Source organism: Onychostruthus taczanowskii, unplaced genomic scaffold (genome assembly GCF_017590055.1).
Source record: "Onychostruthus taczanowskii isolate IOZ18803 unplaced genomic scaffold, ASM1759005v1 scaffold95, whole genome shotgun sequence".
In the NCBI taxonomy this organism is placed as follows: domain Eukaryota; kingdom Metazoa; phylum Chordata; class Aves; order Passeriformes; family Passeridae; genus Onychostruthus; species Onychostruthus taczanowskii.
Window position 1 is genome coordinate 1,004,400 of NW_024507546.1, and position 16,346 is coordinate 1,020,745.

The 16,346-nt window shown below is 44.5% G+C and overlaps 1 protein-coding gene across 7 annotated transcripts in view; it reads left to right on the forward strand.

The window, feature by feature from the left end:
• Positions 1-16,346, forward strand: part of LOC121347849 (potassium voltage-gated channel subfamily A member 6-like) — a 58,086-nt gene that overhangs the window by 7,027 nt on the left and 34,713 nt on the right. For 6 of the 7 annotated variants that reach the window (XM_041426796.1, XM_041426794.1, XM_041426799.1 and 3 more), the window contains exon 2: positions 158-244. The gene's annotated coding sequence lies outside the window, so the exon portion shown is untranslated. Of the gene's footprint in view, positions 1-157; positions 245-1,782; positions 1,937-16,346 lie in introns of those variants that run through there. The other variant, XM_041426800.1, reaches the window with a different exon arrangement.

The window sequence follows — 16,346 nt, forward strand, 5'->3', positions numbered from 1 at the left end:
GAGCCAGATCCTCACCATCTGCTGATTCAAGCTTGCAAAACTCCTTTTAGTACAACTGCCTTGGATTATATTGGGCTTCAACTTCAATCTTCTGCATCAAATCCAAGCACATGTACTGTTTGCTAAACTGCTTCTTTTTGTTTGTTCTTTTCTTGAGGTCCTGTTTACATCAGGGAAAGATCTGCAGATTACAGCAGGAGTCAACCACAGCTTTCCCAAAAGCTCTCACCTGTCTCGAGTCCAAGTAAGTCCTATCAAACTTGGCAGAGCTAAGTTAAAATTAACTTCAACTTTATATTGACAGAAATTAAGAGTAGCAGCATTTTATGAAATTTTTTTCCTCACTGGTGGAAAGATGTGGACAGATTCATGGGGCATTGGAACATACTGCCCTCCTTGGCAGCCCTGTGAGCTCAAGATACCTCTGTTGGTGCTGCTGTTTACCAAGAGCACAGCCTTGAGCCCTTCATCATTTGAAGCTCTTTGAAGCTTGCACTAGAGGCAGATCCCTTCTGAAGAGATTTGCAGCCATGGTATCAGCAGGTTCGCAGGAGAATGCCTAAACTGCAGGCACCTGCTGTAGGCATAAGGAGGGGAGCAGGTGTTGGCAGGATGAAAAGACTTAATCCCCTGATGAAAGGAACCAGGGGATGCTGTGTGTCCTTAGCTGCCACCAAAGACAGTGCCTGAGGAAACTGCCTGCCAGTTTCAAGGAACTCTTCTTGTTCAGGCTGGGGTCCTACAAGACCCTTCCCAGGAAGATAAATCCAGAAAAATGTTTTTGGGGAAGGCAGACAGGGATTGTGCTAATTAACAGTGCAGCATTAACAGTGCAGCTGTTAGTACATGTTAATTCCACGTGCTTTTCCCTCTTTTGAGTGGGTATTCCCTTGCTCCAGGGAAGTCTCTCTGGGGCTTGTTGGCTGGCACAAGGAGTTTGAATGTCATAACGTGGCTTTACATTTTGGGAAACTCATAGCTGAGGTCAGTGTGGGTTTTACTGTCCTACAGCATTCACTGATGAACCTTCACCACTGGACATATCCAGGTTGTCTGTAGTGCCAATTAATAAGAGGGGGCCCAAGAAATAATTGAGCTTTGCTGTGTAAAACTCCTTCTTAATGAAAGGAAAGAAAGGATTTGCAGGAGGGAAAGTGCTCATCTGTTTCTGTGGTCACCATAAATACTGAAGCTGTGTTGACTACTTGTTGCAGATGAGAATTAGGGGAAACTTTTGTCTTCACACAAAGAAAATTCAGCAAGTCCTTCTTTGGCTTCATTTTCACTAAATTAATATAAAGATATTTATTCAGTGGTACAACATTTTGGAACACCCTTAGTCCGAAAGTGGCATAAGTCACAAATTTATCAATTTACTTACCTAATCTAGCCATTGTCTGTTTAACAAAATGAGGGCCCTCGATTCTGCTGTCTACCCAAGGTTAGATAAAGGTTTCCATAGGATTGTGGATGGTATGACTCCTGATTTAAATGAGTGTGAGAGAAGAATCAGGCCAAAGAAGAGGGCTGTAAGTGCCCATGACTAGGCTGGATCTCTTTAGGGTGCTGTAGGTGCACATTGGTCCATTCACCTAAAAGGTTGTATACAATTTTACACCAAAAAAAGTTCTAGCTGTTAGAGTACATATTGCTTTATTCTCTTACATTCCCTGGAGGGAAATGAAATGGTATTTTACAAGAAATCTGGAACATTACCATCCCTTCTTGCTGCTCCTTGATGCATCTGTTGTTTTCAATTAGCTTGATGGCATCCATTTTCAGAAAACAGATGCTGCCCTCTTTTACACTGGTGCAATTCTGGAATAACTTCACTGACGTCAGTGAAGTGACTCCAAATTTATCCCCGGCAAAAGCAGAATTGGACCACAGTCTCTTTGTCTGCCTCTCTGCTTTGGAGCTCTGGGGAAGGTGTGCCACTGCCACAACATAAGGTGAGGGCGAGTGCCTGTCTGCTGTGCTGTGCTTGGCATTTTTGTGTCCTTGACACCCCCACTCATGTGCCTGGCTGGAGCAGGAGCCAGGCTGGCCTGGGGCATGCATGGCCACCAAATTCCTGGTGCTGAATGTAGCACTTTCTGGCTCTGGATTCCTGACTGCTCTTCATCTTAGCTTCCTCTTGCCTGAATATGTTTCCCAAGGACACAGAGCTTTTTAAGCTGAAAAAATGTAGTTGCAATTCTTAAGTAACAGAACAACAGAAGGGTGGCAGAGGTAGATGTGGAGACAAGCTCTGCGCCTCCTACATTTTTTTTGCTGATAGGGCTATGTGAAAATCATTGCAGACTTGGTAGGTTGGCTTTACATCTGCTGGTTTCAAAGTCTCCATTTACAGGGAGTACTAGGTTGGAAAAAATGGGACTTACCTGCTCTAACTCTTCTGATGTCAGTCCTGCCTTCCCTGAAACTGGACAGAAAGCTTTGTGTAAATCACCAGTTTGCTGTAAGGGAAAATACCACTGGAGATGGGACAGATGAGGGTGAGTAGAAGGAATACTTGTGGAATCATGGAATGGCCAGGGTTAGAAGGGATATTAAAGACCATCTCGTTCCGACCCTCTGCCATGGGGCACGGACACCTTGATTGCTCAGAGCCCTATCCAGTCTGGTCTTGAATATCTCCAGGGATGGGCAGCTACAGCTGCTCTGGGAAATCTGTTCCAAGGCTTCACCACCCTCACAGGGAAGAATTTCTTCCCAATATCCAATCTAAATATCATCTGTCAGTGTGAAGCCATTCCCCCTTGTCCTGTCACTCTGGACCCTTGTCAAGAGTCTCTCTCCCTTTTTCCTGTGGGTTCCCTTCAGGCACTGGAAGGCCACAATGAAGTCACCCCAAAGCCTTCTCTTCTCCAGGCTGAACAATCCCAATTGCCTCAGCCTTTCCTCCCAGCAGAGCTGCTCCATCCCTCTGATCCCCTTGGTGGCCCTGCTCTGGCCTGGCTCCAGCAACTCCTCCTCAGCCAGAGTGCCAGTGTCACTAACTGACCCACCATAGTGGCTCAGTTTAAAAAAAAATCAAGGTGCAAATCTTGGAAAATCTCAGGACAAGCATGTTCAGTAACACCTGGAAAATCTTAATTCTGCAAGGCCTCATCTGCAATGCTGTGTGCATTGTTTGTGACCTAAAGACAGGATGCACAGAAGAACAGCAAGAATGATCAGGCGGATGAAATGTGCTTTGCTAGTGGAACCTGGAAGAGTATGACTTTTCTAGGCCAGCAAAAGACTGACAAGACCTGTAGTTAGGAAAGAACTGGGGGCAAAATAACCAAAAAAGAAAAAAAAAAGATGAAAATTGTAAGATCTTCCCACATTTCTTGTGTCTCCAGATCATTTGCCATACTTCATGTTTACCTGCAGAACACCAAATCCTGGTGATTTTACTACTAAATACTTGGGTTTTGTGGGTAGGAGGGAGAGCTAGGAGAGGAACTGTGAGTCTTGGGAAGTTTTTTTCTCAGTGGGACTGAGGAGAGAGAAAGAAGTCCAAGAGTGGGGTAGAATGGCGCAGAGGATACCATATCCCTCCAGGAGCTGGTCTGGAGGCAAGAGAGCAAATTCACACCCTTTAAAGATACCCCACCAAACTCTGTTCACTGCTCTTCCCCTCAGCCTGGAATGGCTGCTCACCATATCCAGTCCTTTCTCCCTATCCAGAGCTCTCCAGCTTTTTGCTGACCTTCCTTCTTCCTGGAATCTGTGGTCATTCCTCACTCCCATGAGCTCCCTGGAATCATTGGAATGGTGCATTGCATCTAATGTTGGGGAAAGCCTTGAACATCTCTGCTGCAGCTCAGTTAGATTATCTGATTTGAGCAATCTGCCCTAGTGAAAGGTGTTCCGGCCCCTCTGGCACGAGCGTTGGAATGAGGTGACCTTTAAGGTCATTTCCAACCCAAATCAGTCTGTGAATCTGTGGTTTGTTGCAGAAATAAGCAGTGATGCATGGTCTTCAACAGAAGACCATGCTCACAGAAGACCATGCTCACAGAATCATTAAGGTTGGAAAATACCTCCAAGATCATCAAGTCTAGCCTTCACTGGAATATCATAATGCCCAGAAAACTATATAATGAAGTGCTATGTCCACTCATTCTTTGAATAGTTCCAGGGCCGGTGACTCCAGCACTTCCTTGGGCAGTCTGTTCTATTAACTGCTCTTTCAGTAAAAAATTTTTTCCTAGTCCAGTCCTGTCCCTTGTTCCCCTGGAGAAGAGGCTGACCCCCACATGGCCACACCCTCCTGTCAGGGAGTTGTGGCAAGCAGCATTGTTGGGTAGCTGGTCAGAGCAGTTGATCCCAATGGCCACTCTGGCCTGAAGAGATGAGGAGAATAATTTCCTATTGCACATACTGTTCTGACACAGAACAAAATTTCATGTTTCCACTCTTACCTCTCTCACCTCTCTCAAATCACAGAATTCACAGAATCACTAGGTTGGAAGAGACCTTAAAGATCATTGAGTCCAACCCATGCCCTAACATCTCAAGTAAACCATGACATCGAGTGCCACATCCAGTCTTTTTTCAAACACATCCAGGAATGGTGACTCCACCACCTCTCCGGGTGGCCATTCCAGAACCTTATGACTCTTTCCCTGAAAAACATTTTCCTAATATCCAACCTGTATTTCCCTTGGCACAGCCTAAGACTGTGTCCTCTGGTTCTGTCAGTTGCTGCCTGGAGAAAGAGACCAACCCCACCTGACTACACCCACCTTTCAGGTGGCTGTAGAGATTGATAAGGTCACCTCTGAGTCTCCCTTTCTCCAGGCTAAACACCCCCAGCTCCCTCAGTCATTCCTCGTAGGGCTTGTGTTCCAAGCCCCTCACCAGCCTCCTTGCCCTTCTCTGAATGCGTACAAGTGTCTCAATGTCCTTCCCAAACTGAGGGGCCCAGAATTGTTTCCCCTTGTGGAGGTGAAGATCCTCTTAAGCTCAGGAGGAAGACAAAATATTGGCTGAGGCAGGAGCTTCATCTGTTCAGCCAGCTCTGTGTCACAGAAGTACCAGGAAGGAGCTCTCCTTAGACTTTGTCCTTGAGCTTTCCTGCTTGTTGATGCTCTTTGTTCACTTCAGTGAGGAAACCATTGTCTTGTGATTTCCATCTCTATTTTGGCCAACCAGTTCTGCTTTTTAGCTTTTCTCCTGTGAGTAGTAAGATGGTGAAGGGCCTGGATGGGAAGCCACATGAGAAGCAGCTGAGGGCACTTGGTCTGTTCAGCTGGAGAAGAGCAGACTGAGGCCAGAGCTCACAGCAGTTCTGCAGCTTCCTCACGAGGGCAAGGGGAGGGGCAGGCGCTGATCTCTGCTCTGTGTGACCAGGGACAGAACCCAGGGAACAGCTGAAGCTGTATCAGAGAAGTGTTATGTTGTTTAGGAAATTTTCTTCCCCCAGAGGGTGCTGGAGCACTGAACAGGCTCCCCAGGGAATAGTCATGGCCCCAAGGCTGCCAGAGCTCCAAGCATGAGGTGGGATTGTTGGGTGTCCTGGGCAGGACCAGGAGTTGGGGTTGATGATCCTTGTAGGTCCCTTCCAACTCAGGCTGTTCTATGATCTGTGATTCAATGAGGAAAAAAAGAAAGCCAGGCAATGGAAATGTTATGAATATCCATGCACATCACAAAAGCCTGTAAATGTGGACACCACTTGTGCTCTATCCGTGGCACTGGCAGGATGGTGCACACAAATCTGATGGTCCTTAAGATATCATAAGAACCTGTCCCAAGCACTTGGCATAATTTGAGTCATGGCAACAAGACACATTAGAAAGGAGTTGTAAGAAATACAGAGTAAGCCAAGGAGTTTGATTTGAACCATGAACAGTTGTGCAATTATTTCTGATCTCAGTTTACTCACAGAATTATGGAATAGCCCAAACTGGAAGGAACCCTTAGCAGTGTGTAGTTCTCAGGCTCTGAATTATTCTCATATTTTAGTGTGTCAGAAATAGCACTGTCTGGCACATTCCTTTGAGAACTGTAGACTATGGCCTTTCATGCTTATGACAAAGCAATTGATCTTTGTAGCCTGTCCTTGGAAATGACTTTCAGAAATGTTTCGGAGAGTATTCACTGCCGCATTAGTCTGGTATTTGATGATCTTCTAGTTTTTATCAGTGGACTGCAAACATTTCTCTTGGATGAAAAATGTTCTCTTTCAAAAGGTACCCCTTCCTCAAAATCAGCAATGTTTGTGTGAGAAGTATAATTTCAGTTTATTTTGGTACCCTTTACAAAAGGCATGTTTGAAAAATTTTGTAACATGCGCAATCTCTTTCTTAATATTCTATATATTTTTTGCCTCTTTTGTTTTTTTTTTTTTAAGAAAATGGATGTAAACAAGGCCAAATACAAAATTTGGCCCTGTTTTTGTTTTTCTTGGTTGGTTTTTGTTTGTTTGGTTTGGTTTTGGGATTTTTCTTAATTTGTTTGGGGTTTTTTGTTTGTTTTTTTTCTAACTTTGATCTGGAATGAAATATATAACATGCATTTGGGGTTTATGTTGTTTATTTTTTTTTCTTTTGGGTGAGAGGGGATTATCCTTGGTTTAGGGGAGTTTATTTTTAAAAAAACTCTTTTTTTAAGCAGTGTAGTGGTAGGCATTGGTTGTTCCTGTTCATTACCAGTGTAGCTCCAGTGTCAGCTCCAATACTTCCTTTAATTCATCTATGTGATACTCAAATGCTCCAGAAGAGATGGAATGACAGCCCAAAGCTCATTGGTAATTACAGCATGTACTCCCAGTGACAGAAGGGATGTTCCAGTGCTTTGGCTATGGCGGAGCCAAGCCTGTTGCTCTTTTCTGCAGCTGCAACACCTGCCCAGTTGAGAAAGTTTTTTTGATGAGACCAAACTGCTTTTCCAGGGCTGTCTGACTTGCTAGAACATGTCATTCTGAATTGTGAGCTCCTCCTGTTCCCACTCAGCTGGTCAGCTTTTAGGATCCTTTTACTCCAAGATTATGTGATAAGAAAAAAATAAAAATTAAAACTACAAAAGCTTATTATTCAAATTTTCTGGGTGAATTGAGAATGGAAGGAAAAGGTGCTATCTGCAGAGGACTGTGGCTGCTCTCTTACTTTTATCTTGGCTCTTTAAAAACCAAACCTGTGCAGATTTGTGAGCTGCCACTAACACTTAGCTAAGGGGATTTCAGAGGAGATGAGTTGGGAGTTCCTTGCACAGTAACCACTAATCAGCATCCCCATAGAAAATGTCTGAATACATATTGATAGAGCCAGCTGCAGCTGAGAGGGATTCTGGAGGCTGATGCAGCTTTCCTCTCCATCCTGCATCCCCAATCATGGACTGTGTAGAAAACCACCCACTGGTACTTCTGGCCCTGGCATTTCTGCTTGTTATAATTGCACCAAAAGGTTGTGTGGGTTTTTTGATAGTTAAGATATTCCTTAGGATGGAAGGTGATTTAAATGCTGGGCTTGTAGTCAAGGGCAGAGTCCCCAGTTCTGTCACGTGGCCTTTGGATGTTCCTCACATCTCAGTGCCTCAGCAATAAGATGGGACAGTACAAAGCCATTGATTTCCTTCTCTTCCCTAAACCTTTTAGACAGGGAGATCTTTCTGAGTATTCTTCATCTCCTCTCTGACACCTGGATAATGTCAGGCACAGGTGGGAACCTCTCCTCCCTCGGGACACTGTGTTGTGCTGCTGTCACAACAGCAGTGACAAACAGATGGGCAATGAGGATGAAAAAAAACACAGGAAAATGTTTGTTCCTGTGCACAGGACTCACGGAATACCCAAATGCTGACAAGTCCTGCTGTTACTGGCTCTGTGTTAGTCTTGGCTGATCTGATCCCTGTTTTCCAGGCTCAGGCACAAAACACTCAGAGCAGGCCCCTCATTTGTGACTGTCCCTTTCCTTGCAGGCTGCCTGATAATTAAAAGTGTGCAAAAATATTTCTGTCTGACAAAGCCCAGAGCTGACTTAACTGCAAGGTAAATTGAAAGCTCCTGGAATGCTTGTTCCATGGAGATAAGAGGCTGACATCAATTTTCACAGCTAGTTCAGAAGAAGGGAATTGAAACAAGTTCTTCTCTTCTACTCCCTGAGTTTCCCTCAGGGACCGAGGTGTTAAAACAGCAGAAGAAAAATATGGTGGAGGTGGAAGGAGTTCACTATCTCTTTCAGAGATTTGTGTCAACTCTCCAAGCATGAAGGACTGGCACTGAGCAGTCAAATCTGCACTTTGAATCTGGCAAGATTGGGGGTTTTTTGCAGATATTCACTGGCATTGTTAGGAACTAATACTCCTAAATGATTTTGTAGGGTTTTTTTCCCTTTATGGTATTTCAGAGGGATATGAGGATATGTAGAATAGCAATTACAGCTCTTCATGGTTTATATTTAGTCATATATTGGTGATTCAGAAACAGGCATATGTAAAAAGGCCCAGATGAATCCTCTTGGAAATTTCTTTCTGTCCTATAGCACATTTAGGTGCTGGAGACTTACAAGGAATGCATGAGTCTTACAAAAACCGTATGTTTTTGGAGAGAGAGTCATGCCATGTCTTTGTGCCCACCATGATGCATGAAGAATTTTTTTTTTGATGGCTGAAATGTTTTAACAGCCTTGCTGATACAGAGACTTAGTTTCAGGCAAATAGAGCCAAATTCTCAGCTGGTGTTCATACATCAGCACATTTTTCTTCTGATGCCAACTAGGCAGCATGGTACAGGGTGCCTTAGGAGCCTTTTTTATCATTTAGGAGGCTTTGGGGTCTATTTACTGTATCACTGGGAAGCAATACCTGTTTATCTTGAAAATTCAATGTTTTGAAGTGTAACTAAAATCCCCATTTGAATGTTTTTTGAATTCTGACTGTCAGATGTGCCACAGCACCATGAGAGTCTGTGGACAGAGTGATGCTCACAGGCACATTCTGGGTCAGGATCTGGGATGGATCTAACATTTCATTTTTCCCATACCTCAATTCCTCTGACTCTGGAACTGTAATAACATTTTTCTCTTCTCAGCCTGCAGTTGGGTAAAAATCAGTGGTAAAGTTCTAGGTACACTCATTTGTCTTCAGATGCCAAATGCAAATGGCCATTTTTTCTTTTCCTACAGGGAACCACAAGCAGATGGTGCAAGACAGGCCTGGGAAATTAGAGTCACAGAATTACAGAGTGGCTTGGATTGGAAGGGACCTTAAAGATGATCTCATTGCAGTGCCCCTGCCATGGGCAGGGACCAGTATGTTCAGAGCCCCATCCAGCCTGGCCTTGGAAATTTCCAGGGATGGGGATTGAATGTAGATGTGCAGCTGGGGTAGCTGCTTACTCTGAGATCTTCAAGGAGCTTCTCTGACCTGTTCCTGATTTCACATGGTTGTAAATTCTGTAAAGGGTGTTGTTGTTTTCACAGCTGGAAACAGGATAAATGGGATGTTGACCCTCTTTGTGTGTTTCAGTAATGTTGCTGCCATTGATAATTTTATTTTAGGAAGAAATTCTTCCCTGTGAGGGTGGTGAGGCCTTGGCACAAGGTTGCTCAGAGCAGCTGTGGCTGCCCCATCCCTGGTAGTGCCCAAGGCCAGGTTGGATGGGGGTCTGAGTAACCTGGAATAGTGGAAGGTGTCCCTGCCCATGGCAGGGTTTGGAATCAAATGATCTTTAGGATCCCTTCCAATGCAGGCCATTTTGTGATTCTCTGACTATTTCCCTGTGCCCCTACATCCCTTTCCATGCTTTCTGTCAATAATTGGAAACCTCACTACTGTGTCTTTAGGTAATTATAGTGGGAGTATAAATACTTAACTAAGCAGCCAGGCACTCAGGAGATACCATAAATTCACACTTCCAGAACTTTGATAGAAGGTGGCATTTAAAAAAATGCCTAAACACACCACAGCCATTGTGAATTTTTTTAGTGACTTTAGTGAAACAGAATTGAACAATAGCAAGTGCATTTGAAAATCCTGCCTCTTGCTCCAAGCAGCAGGTCAGGAGTAATCCTGCCCCTCTGCCCAGCCCTGTGAGGCACATCTGGAGAGCTGTGTCCAGCTCTGGGCTCCTCAGGACAGCAGGGACATGGAGCTCCTGCAGCAGGGCCAGCGGAGGCTGCAGAGATGATTTAGGGCCTGGAGCATCTCTGGCAGGGAAAGGCTGAGGGAGCTGGGGCTGTCCAGCCTCCAGAGGAGCCCCAGCTGAGAGGGGCCCTCAGCCCTGGGTGTCCCTGTGTGCAGGGAGGGCTCCGAGCAGGGCCCAGGCTCTGCTCCGGGGGCCCAGCGATGGCACCAGAGGAACGGGCAGGGACTGATCCCAGAAGGTTCCACCTGGACAGGAGGCAGAACTTCTTCCCTGGGCAGACTGAGTCTCCTACAAAGGGGACATGAACTTGCTGCTTGTATTCCTGTTGCTGGCTTTGATCATAGGGGAACCCTGGAGACCCTTGGGATGAGGTGAGAGATAAGGAGTGGAGATAACTGTGGCCACTGCCACAATCGTGGCAGGAATTTCCTTGCCCCTAAGCCCCTTTCTCGCATTTCTCAGCTGCAGCTGCCATCCTGTCCTCTGAGGGCTGGACTGGCAGCAGGACCATGGCTGTTTTGCTGTCCCCAGCAGGCTGTTGTCCTTAGCAATGCCGTCTTTGTCTCTGCTGCAGAGGGATATTCCAGACCTTGTGGCTGAATATATAAATTTGGGGAAGAAGAAGGAAGAGAAAGGTATGTTCAGGATTTGTTTTGGTGGTATTTTGTGTGTTGGTTTCCTTGGGATGTTTCTAAAAGGCATTTAAAACAGCAGTGAAGAGAAGAGAGATGAGGATTTAATGAGGGCTAGCAATGAGGTTAAAGCTGATAAGGAAGGTTGGATTCAAGTTGGTTGCTTCATCTTCTCAGCCACTTTAAGCTGAAAACATTGACCTTTGTGGTCCTTTCCAAAAATTGTAATAAGGGCAAGCGTATCTTGTTGATTTTTAATTTAAAGTCATTAACTCTGCAATTGTCCCAGAATATTGCTCTTGAAGGGATACTTTGTGAGCCAAGGGAAAAATCTAAGCCCCGTGTTATAGTCTCCTCCAGCACTGACAAGAAGACTTTGAAATCATAAATTTCAAAGCATAAATTTTAATGTCTATGGTTTGGCTGCATCTTTGATCCGTAAATGGGAAAGGACTGGGAAAATGTGTGGGTGCTGTACTAATTGAACAGGAGCTCATGTGCCAGATGTGTCCGTGCTTGTGAAGGTGTGGTAGACGTCAGTGCTGGAAAGCTGTAGGCTCCCCAAACTGCAAGGTTTTTGCAGTGATCTGAAGTAAAATGCAAATGGTGGTGTGGTAAATAGCAAGATTGCAAAGTGAATTTGGTTTTGTGCAGTACATTGAAGTGTGTTGGAAACAATAGCTGGTCATAGAATCAGAGAGTAATCGAGGTTGGGAAAGACCCCCAGGATCATCAAGTCCAGCTGTCTGATCCCCACTTTGTCCCCAGACCATGGCACTGAGTGTCACGTCCAGTCGTTCCCTCCAGAGATGGAGACTCTACTCCCCCCCTGGACAGCCCCCTCCAATGCCTGACCACCCCTTCCATGAAGAAATTTGTACTGTGTTCAACCTCAACCTCCCCTGGCACAGCTTGAGGCCATTTCTTCTCATCTTGTCTCTTGTTCCCTGAGAGCAAGCGTAAAGCCTGATCCCCCCCGGCTGTCCCCTCCTGCCAGGGAGCTGTGCAGAGCCAGAAGGTCGTCCCCACCCCGAGCCTCCTTTTCTCCAGGCTGAACCACTCCAGCTCCTTCAGGTGCTCCTCATAGGACTGGCTCTCCAGACCCTTCCTTGCTATTAATTAATCTCAGGGTTTACTGAGTACAGTTTCTCAGCAGCAAAAAACCCCCTAGTTTTTCTGGAGGGTTGGTGTGTAGCTTCCAATGGAGCCTTTTCGGGGGGGAGATCACTGATGTTTATTCCAGCAAAATGCCCACAGAAAGAGAGGTGATCTTTCTGGGCAAAGGCATAAGAGATTCTGTGGAATTCTACTGAATTCTGAAAAGCCTGAAAATTTAAAGGAAATTTGAATTGCAGTGGAAAAAAGTCTGACTTTGGGAAAAATACTGACTGTTGCTGTCAGGAAGCGTCCCTGAGAGCCCGGGAGGAGTTTTTGGAGTGTCGCAGTGCCATCCTGTGGGCCAGGGAGGTATGAGACAAGGGACACCTGCACGGGTGCCCGATCGGTGCTCCCCCACTCCACTCCCCACCAGCAGGATACGGGAGAGAATGGCAAGGGTAAAACTTGGAAAACCCCTGGGCTGGGATAACGGCAGTTTTATAGGGAAAGGAAGAGCAGTGCACGCAAGCAAAGCAAGGAATTAATTTCCTGCTTGCCATGGGCAGGCAGGTGCTCGGCCATCCCCAGGAGAGCAGGGCCCCATCACACATAAGGGTGACATGGGAAGACAAATGCCATCACCCTGAAACATCCATCCCTTTCCATCTTCTTCCCCCATGTTATACACTGATGATGATGATGCCATAAGGTCTGGAATGTCACTTGGGGTCACCTGTCCCAGCTGTGTCTCCTGCCACACACCCCCAGCCCCCTTGCCAGCGTGGCAGTAGGAAAACCAGTTGGATCTGCACAACCAAAACTATCCCTGTATTATCAACCCCAGTACAAACCCAAAACATAGCCCCTGGGAAGGAAATTAACTGTACCGCAGCCAAAACCAGCTCAGCCATGAAGGCTCCGCTTGTATGAGCAGCACTGTCTGCCTCAGCATTTATTAATCCATTTCCTTTTATGTAGAGAAATTCAAGATTTTCTGTGTTTTTTGTCTCCAAAGTTAGCTTTGAAGGAGATGCTTTGGTAGCAGCTGAGGGCAAGCACTTAGGCTTGGGTCAGATTTAGGGAATGGATGTGGGACTTGCCACATGGTGCATTTTCTGGAACAAGTCAGTGTAGTCTTTGTACAATGTCACTAAACCAAACAATGTCCTTTTAATGTCAGAATTAAACACAACATGTTCTGGAAAGTCAGGATTTCTCAAGGGAGTCCCAGATGGTTCCCAGGGAAAGAAATGTGAGCTGCATAAGGCCAGCACTGTGTGGGGTTAAACTGGGGGTTTAATTTGAGGAAGGATGGTGCAGTGCTTGGAATTTCCTTGAATATTTTGATTTGCTCAGTCAAGTTAAATAACCAATCTCACATGAGGTTGTGCTGGATCTTTCCACTTAGTTATGATGGCAGCTGATTTGATGTGTCCTTTGCAACAGAGAAACACTGGAAGGAGTTCATCCTCTCATTAGGAACAGAGCTGCTTACTTCACAATCCTGCTGCTCTTTTCTGCTTCTCTGCTTTGAGATGGGCACTATAAATACATTAGATCTGGTCTGTTTAATCACCTCTCCCTTATCTCTACACAGTGGGATAGCCTGGCTGCCACAGGGGTCTGTCCTAATGAAAGTGAGTAAAATTTGCTTTACTGGACTTACATCCACCTGAAGTAACTTTCCCCACATTTTTGCCGTACCCAGGGACATTCAAAGCCTGAAATTATTCTCAGTTAACTCACTAAAAGTTGCTTCTGACTGTAGATCTTCTTACTTGCTGAATGTACAGTCTGAATGGGATTGCATCTCTCACCACTGAGGGGGATTCCAAGACCTTGCATGGTAGCAGGAGGCAGCAGTTTGGTTTTAAACATGAGTGTTATTCCATGTTTTCAATTCATAAATGTAGAAGGTGTCTGAAATGGGGTTGAAAAGTTGCCCAGGTGAGTTTAGATCCCATTCCAGAGCATAGTCCAATTTTTCACATCTCTGGTCTCAGAAAACTTCACTGAGTTAAGTTATTTATTATGAATGGAGGCATCAGTATCAGGCTCTCAAAATTTAGGACAATAAAGGATAGAGAAATAGGTGCCCAAAATTAACCCCCTGCAACCCTCTACACATAAATGAGGTCCACCTTGTAAAAAACAACAGCAGTTTAGCAGGTTTTTTTTTTGTGTACAATACCTGCATTCTGCTTGCTGGAACTCAGCCCCTTTAGACTTCAAGCTGAGCATCCAATGTCATTCACCACATGGGAAATTCTTGGTTTAGTTTTGTACTTTAAATAGTATTAAAACGTAACTAAGCAATAACTGAGTAATGAGTAAGTCATAGGCAAGGAGTACTTCGGTATTTTGTTTCTCTTATGCTTCACATTTGCCTTCATGGTGCTTTGTTACTTTCGTATTTATAGAGTTACAGAGAAAGAAAAATCTTCTGTGGTCCACCTACCATTCTTCTGGCCCAGTCAAAACCTTTCCTGTTGCTTTGTCTGTCTGAGTGATGAAAGTAATCATTATTTTGATGGTGTTTTCCAACACTGTCATAAATTTGGATATAGGATGATTTCATGCCAGTCTCTGCTGTGCTGTGCTAGCTAAACCCTGGCTTAGTGGACAGATTTAGAATGTGAGGTTTGCTGGCCATAACTGGTTGGTTTTTTCCCAATATTTGCAGTATTGAACAACTGTTTGTTCTGCTGTAACTGAATAAAACAGATCAGTTATTCTTTCTAAGCTGTTTGCAGAGATCTGCTTAAGACTGCAGTTTTTCATCCTTGCAGATGCTTTGTTTCTAGAACATCCAATGAAAGGTTGGCCAGAAAAATTTAGACTCTGGCTTTTAGATTTACAGGTAATTCAAGAATATTTTTCATACTAAACTCAAAAACCTGTTTATAAAATTCATTACCTTTTTATTTACTGGGACAATGATTCTTTTGCACAACCTTTGCTTTGAACAGGGAGGTAACATTACACTCATTAAACATGCAGCACTACCAGTTCAAGAGGAGTCAGGTTTGCTGCCAGAGGGTTTTCCTAAATTTGAAAATCTTAAAGGAGGAAGTATCATCTCCCTGCAAGAGTAAGAGAGTATATTTTACAATTTCTGAGCTTTTTTTATTTTATTTTTAATATGCACAATGAATAAAAGGAGATCCTAGGCATCAAATATTGACTATTTAGAGTCTCACCCTCTCCTCTTTCCCAGTGGAACATCTCTACTACTTTGGGGAAGATCCATGTCATTCATGTAAGTGTAAAACTAGAACAAGAATCAGACCAAACCACCACTGTGATTGTTCACAGTGCTGGGAAGTCCAGGCATTTGTCAGAGATTCAATTTACACAGCTCCTGCAGACATATCTTTCTGCCTCTGGATTGTCTGATTTGGTCTCTGCTTTACCAAACTCCAAACAATACTTGGATTCAATTATTGCTGCTCTGAATCTCTTGAAAACTGTGAGCTGGCCTCAGCATCTCAATTTTTTCATCCTCTGTAATCCCTGGAGTGAAAACTCTCTTCTCCAACATATAAATTAACAGGGAAAAAACTGTCATGAAAGAAAACTTGCTGAGGGAATTTTGCTTTGAAGATCAGCACATATTTAGCCTGGAAAGCAGAGATTGCTCACAACTATGGTGAACTCAAAGCAAGCAAGTTGTGCATTTTGTTGGTAGACCTGGTTTTTCTTTGTCTTAGAAAACTTTTTGAAGACCAGATGTTAATGTGTTGGTGTATATTTATGTTTACATAAGGATGCATATTTATATATTTTCTGAGCTGTTGACATTTTCTCCTTTCAGACCTAGGCAGAACTCCTTATGAATCTTGTTCACTTTCTAGGTTTCTCCCATCTCTGATGTTTCTCCCACTTCTTTCTCCTCCTTTGGGCTTTGGCAATGTGACAAACAACCTTCTGGCCCAGAGCTTTCTCACTGCCACACTTTTTACAGCCTGTTCTTTTTCTTTTTCTGGCTACTTGAGTCATTGCCAAGCAGTAGCAAGAGCTGTGGGAGCTTGAGACTGGAAAGTGTATGGTTTTCATCGTGGAATAAGCTGCTTTCAAACCCCTGCACTGAGTGGGAATGGGAGTTGTGGTGGAAAATGGTGTTTAAAAACATAAATGGTACAAACTCTTTGCAGTGCAAGGCTTAAGCTGCTCAGCATTTTGTCAGGCACAAGCTGAACTTGTTTAAGCTCATTAATAGTCCTGCTCAAACAATTAAGTCTGGACCTCAGAGTTTTGTTTACCACTCTGGAGTCCTAAAATGGTGAATTTAAGATCATATCCTATCCATGTAGCTGTGGTGGGTTAACCCTGGCTGGATGCCAGGTGCTCCCCAAAGCCACTCTGTCGCTCTCCATCCTCAGCGCTACAGGGGAGAGAAAATATCATCACAGACTCCCCACACTCTTCCTATGATCCAGTGGGGGGTCCCTCCCATGGAAGCAAATCCTCCAGGAACTTTCCCATGGCCTGCAGTTCTTCATGATCTGCTTCAGTGTGGATCACTTCCACAGGGT